This window comes from Gavialis gangeticus, unplaced genomic scaffold (assembly GCF_001723915.1).
Source record: "Gavialis gangeticus isolate Ggan-Ray unplaced genomic scaffold, GavGan_comp1, whole genome shotgun sequence".
NCBI lineage: Eukaryota > Metazoa > Chordata > Crocodylia > Gavialidae > Gavialis > Gavialis gangeticus.
Window position 1 is genome coordinate 9,374,437 of NW_017729016.1, and position 6,430 is coordinate 9,380,866.

Consider the following 6,430-nt stretch of genomic DNA (forward strand, 5'->3'; position numbering starts at 1 on the left):
TTGGACCCAGCTGGCTGTGGCTGACCTCCTGGCCAAATGGGGTCAGGAGGACATGCTTTGACAGTTCAAAGCAGGCCACCACACCTGGAACATCTTCTGGGTGATAGCTGCCCAGATGGCCAGGCAGGGGGCACAAATGGTAGTAGTGCCGCACAAAGGCCAACCCTGCAACCGCAATCCACTGGCAGCTGGCCCAGAGGGGCAGATGCCTCTACTGGCTCTGCAGTCCCCATACGAGTCTGCTAGGTGCACAGCAGGTCACAGCCAGGCAGCAGCCCCCACTGCCAGACTGCTGCATTGTGTAGAGGGTGCAGGGAACTCTCAGGGCTGGTTCAGCAGTCCAGCTGGCACAAGGGGTAGTGTCCCCAGGTACCAATTGGCTGGTCCCCAGAAGCTCCTGAGAGCTAGTAGCCCTGAGCTACTTGCCAAGGCAGCTTTTTATACTGCCGGGGCCAGAACAGGGCAGCTTTTTATACTGCTGGGGACAGCACAGGTGCTGGCCCTGGGCTCTAGCTCCCCCTGGCTGAAGATCCAGGAGGAGCCAGGCAGGGTTATTTTACCCCTAGTGGCACAATTTGCTCCACAACAAAGTGCATGTCTGAGCACATGTGCTAAGGCAAAAAGCCCTGGCTCAAATTTGCACCACTTTTATTTGAGCTCCTGCAAGCACATGTACTTGCATGTGTGGACGCACCCATAGAGTCCTGAGTACAATGGTCACACCTGGAGACATATAAATACTTATTTTTCCACAGAAATTTCAAAATGTCTTTTTGATGTGCTCCAAGTTTCAGCTGCCTGCCAGGAGTTTGAAGATCATTGCAAATATCCAGGGTGTTTATATCAGAGCATGTATCTACACCAGGACATCCATCTTTGAATTCTTTGCTTAAAACAAAGCAAAACAAAAGGTTGTAAATATCTGCAGGGCATCTTTGATGCTTTGGAAATATACAAAAACTCCTCCAGACAGCTGATGATGTTCCTCAAGTTATAAAAAATCTTTCTGTAAATGACTACGGCAGTTTCCAAAAAAGCATAAAAATGACAGCTTTATAGTTCTTTTCTAGATGTGTTAACAGTTTATCTCTGGCTTCATAATCAAACATTTCTTTGGGTTCATATTCTGAGTTGTTTTTTCTTGTTGGAAATAAAATGTGTTCAGTGTCCGCTTCAACTTCTGGAAGCATTTCACCTACAATATTGACTTCATAAAATATATTAAGTGAAAGGACCACACTGAAAAAGAAGTTATAGTTGCAGATGTAGTGGTCTGACAGTTAATCATCATTTCAAGTGTTGGTTCATTCATGTCCTTGTATATTGGAATGTGTCAACTGAAACTAAAGAATCATACTTTTGAAACTTAGTACCAAACTAGGTAGATAACATCAATTTGGCCTTCTCATCTCATTTCACTTGAAGGTTTTGGAAACAGGTTGCCACATGTTGGCACGTTACATCCCCACGTTACAGCAAGGCTGCAAAAAAAATGTAAGGTCATTGTGCACCACATCAAAAATTACCACCACTTCAGTGCAACAACACCTGATAAAATCATTGAGTTCAATATTAAAAAATGCTTTCTTGCTACAGTCTTGAAATCTTTTCTGAACTCTGGTGTGTTTGCTTTTCATATTTGTCTCATTGTCTTAGCCTTGACCTCACAATCACTGAATTCCCATTTCTATTATTTTTCAAGAAGAGTTTCTGTCATTCCAGCACCATAAGAATCTATCATTCAAAAATCAAAATAAATGTTCTTTGATCATAACACTTCCACCTCTGTTGCTTCTTCTGAAGAAACAAATTCAACAAAATCATTGCCGTCTGCTGTTATCTACTAGTGTCTTGGGCTCAGTCAAGTGTAATTGAAAAATACTTAGCAGAAGTATTTTAAAGCCAGAAATAATTCCTTTCTTGATCATGTTCCCAAGAATTTGAATAGTTTTATTTTGAATATTTTTGTCCAGGTAATGATCATGAATTTTCTTCAAGAGAATTCATCAGAGATGTTGCTTTATCACAAGGTAATATGTCCCCAAACACTCCAAAAATAAATACAAAATAACTCCTATTATGAGACGGATAGAGCTTGCCCACTGAATCTTGCAAGGGAACACGTTCTATTCCACGTAGCCTGATCCAATCAAATGGCCTTTCCAAAACAGCTTGTCAATGGCCTACAAGAGAATTACTTTGGCACTGATTTGGACTGCAACAAACAGGATCTGCTAAAGCGGAATAGAGAAGCCAGTCTTGTTTTCCACATTCTCCATTTGGAAACTGGTTTGAAAAATGAAAAGATGAATTTACTATCCAAAAGAAAATCTTTGGAATGTATTTGTTCTGGCCCCCTTATTCGTAAGCAGAAGGTGAACTCCGTTGATTGCTAGCCATTTGGCAGGAACTGTCAGAGCGTTAGTACTGAAAGTTTCCTTTTCTGTAGATTTCTTCAGATTCCTTGTACAGTTGCATTGTTATTCTTACTGAAAGACATGTCCACATCTACAGGTTGAGCTATCTCATTCTTCTTTTCTCCCAGCTTTTCTTTTGTGATAGACATTTCCATTTGTGTAAAAAACTGTTCATACCATGTTCATTTTTGGTTACAACAACTTATATTATTAGTGAAGACCATAGGCGGCCTACCTGTGTGTGCAAATGTTCTCTGTGTTGCAACATTACTAATTTGCTAACTGGTGAATAATAAATATTTCATGGCTATCATCTGTTGACTTCTAGGGTAAATGGTTGCCTACTTCACCTGCCCTTACAAGTGGGCCGAGAGAAATAGTGAAAACAGGGTCCAGATTCCGTTCCACCTCCTGGGTGCCTGCATAGATATGGGTGCTTAAATGTGAACCTGTTCCATCCTGCTCAAGTTCCTAGAAAACAGCTAAGTTACCTGCTTTTGGAACATACTATCACATCAGCCTTCAGACTGTCGCACCTTGTGGGTTAGTAGCTTTTCAGGGACTTGTGCAGGGTAGAATTACATTTGGCACCTAAATCCTAATATGTGGGAGAGGATCTGGCCCCAGGTGCCTATCCAACCCCATCCACCTACATTAGAAAGGGAGTTAGGTAGTACATAGTCCTAGACATTTCTGTGCTTCTTGACCCAAGATCTGGATAGATTATGCAGATGCTTAACAGGATTTCTTACTTCTGGGTATGAACATAGAATTTAAGACTCATTATACCACATTTGTGTTCATGGGGCTACTCAAGGACATACATTGCCTTCCCAATTATTACTTTTTCAGCAAATTAAGGATTATGTACACTCATCAAGGACTATACACAAACAAGAAGGTTCAGGTAAGTAATAAACGATCTTTTGTTCACACATATATCACATACTGATGAAAAGTTATTAGTTTTTGGTGTATAATGAGAATTCATGTTAGTCCATATATCTTGTTTTCCCCCCTATTATTTTAAGATGCTACCTGCCATTTTCCAGTTGGGAGGATTAAAAAACTCATTTCTTTCTGTATCTAACTAGAGTGCTATTTGCTACAATGGATGACTGGTTCTAACTTAGATATCCCAAAGTAGGTCACCTTCATGAGTCTTCTAGGCTTCTCAACTTAGGAACTGAGAAGGATAATAATATGACTCAAGTTAATGAGAGAACATCAAAAACAAGAATTTCAGGAAGCCATGCTCTATAATATCTCCTTACTTAAGATACACTGCCACATGGCAAAAGCAGATGGGTAATCCTTCCGTGATTATCCTGGGCCACTAGCTGGGGGGAAAAAAAAGCTGTCACAACACTTATAATAATATATATAAGTGTTGTGACACTTTGTGTGTGTGTATGTGTGTGTGTTATATATATGTATATATAAAATGCATATACCATTTCCCACCATTTGGCAATAAAAGGTTATATATGATAAAAGGTTTTATAAAAGGAAGTGGTAATTTAATGTGGTGGTAAAATCTTCATTTTTTTCCCATGGTTTTCTAGAAAGTCGCATATGCCAAAGTTCTAAATTAAAATGATCTTTTGGAAAAGAAATATTAAATGGAAAGTTTTGTTTTTTCTATAAATTGAATAGAGAAAAGGCTCTTTTTAATTAGATCGAATTATCCCAAAGTGGAATCTGGAAATATTTATGTTGCTACTTTATAGCTATTACTAGAATAAGAAATTGTTCCCAAAAGCTTGCAGAAAAGGACAATTTTCTTGCGGTTTTCCAGTTGGTCTAATAAAAGGTATCATTTTGGAACCAAGAGATTTTTGTATGCCTGAGAGAAAACAACTGCAATATCTAAAATTTAGCTATCTGATATGGAGTTCATACAAATCCTTAAGTAACCAAACTGACAGAGATCAACGATTATCCAAAACAGGGTTTTCTGAGATCATTAGTGTTACGCAAATGTAAAATCAGCCATGCCACATGCACATTCGGGCCAGCTTTATAGTGGTGTTAACTAGCAGGTTTCAGTGTAGTCCTTTTTTATACTAGCAGAGAATTTGGACCCATAACTCTGGGCTGGATGTAAGATGTTTAGAAAGTTTGTTGTTGTTTTGTTTTACTTATGAGAAGAAAATGAGAAGAAGTGGAAATCTTTGGTTCTCTGTCTGAGAAATGTGGTTATAGTCAGAGCGCTAAGGACTATAGACATAAATTGTAAAATGATTGAATTGGAGAATGTGGTTTAAGTTAATGTTACTGTTGTGTTTCTTTTCCCAATACAATCAAGATAAATTTCCCTTACTTTTTTTGCGTACTGCAACCTGCTGGTAAAGAAAAAAGTTTCCTCCTGGAAATGTCAAGGAACAAATACATATATCATACCTTTATCTTGCATGCATTCAAAGCATACTGCAATATTGTACTAGTCCTGCAAACGCTTACAAACTTGCTTAGCTTTACCTATATGATTATAGTGCTGTGGCTTCTACATAGCTTGTGATATAAAAGGGAATGCTTTAAAGTTAATGGGTATATTTTCATGAGTAAAACTGAACATATGAATAAGTACATGCAGGGCCAGGACCAGAGAGATCAATCTGTCTCCTGCTTCAGTCAACAGAAGACTCCCATTGACTTCAGTGGGAGGTGGATGAAACATAAAGAGTCTAGCCAAAGTCTGCTGTTATCAATGGGGAAGCTTTACGATGAATTCAGTAGGCTTCAGATCAAGCCTGAAATACACACAGTGCCTCTACAATTTTACATGCTGTGAGATAGGAGAAAAGCAGCCAGAGGGACGAAGAACTGAAGGTCTGAAGAGAAGAAATTTTGGCCAAGTTTACCAAGGATAAAACCCTACCCATGCAAAAAGTGCTGCGATACTTCGAATGGCCAAATAATGTTTCCTAAGAGATTATTAAATTACTATATTTGAGATATTGGCTAATATTTACACTATGGGCATGCAGCATCTATCACAATGAGGCCCTAGCTTGAATGGCAACTGGGTGCCAGGATCTATTGCAATTAGGTGCTTAATGAAGAAGATGAACTCTTCAAAGAGCAAAACAACATGGAACTCATATCTGTAGCTCAGAAATCTGATGCACCTCACTAGGAAGTGGGTCGATGGCTTCAGAATATCTAGGTGTTTCAGACCTGATGATTTAGACCAAGACTACCCATCTCTCCAGTTGAAAGTAAAGAGTGCATGTGTACAACCATATTTTTACTTAGATGAACAGGGCTAGTGTTCATCCTAGCAATGAGAGTTGTGAGGAGAGTAATAAACCATAGGGCTGTGCGAGGCTTCGGACAGAGCTTCGGATCCAGAAACGCTTCGGATGCTTTGGGGTCCAAAGCAGCACATCCGGGTCGAAGCACCGGCCCCATTCAGCGTCCCGAAGTGCTTTGGAGCCTCCTTGACACCACCTTGGAGATCCAGCCATAGGGTATAATGGGAAAACAATAAAATATCTATAACTTCGTTGGTTTTTGTCTGATTTGGAAGCAATTTTCGTGGTTGGTAGACTCTGCAGAGAGCATGAAGTTTGCCAAGTCTCATGAAGATCAGTGTAGTGGTTTTGGGGTAACTGTACCTCAAATTCTTGAAAGCAAAACTCCTGTCACGTCTAGGTGTCACAACATAGTGAGGTAAAAAGTGCAGGAGTGGTAGCTCTTACTGAGACCACAAAGCCTGCCAAGTTTCAAGGAGATCGGTGCAGGGGTTTAGGGGAAACTGCCCCTCAAGCTGTGGACAAGCAAAACTCGTGCCATGGGTGCTGTGGGACTGACTGTGTCTGTCTTGGGGCGCGGAGGGGAGACACGGCTGCAGGCCTGGCTACGGAGCTGCTGTGTGCCCAGTTACCAATCAATCATAATTCACTCAGGGACCAGCTCAATACACAGGACCTAGCGAAATGTCAGTTAATTGCCATCAATTAGCACCTACAAAACCAGGCTAAGGAGGGGAAAGAATCAATACAGACAAT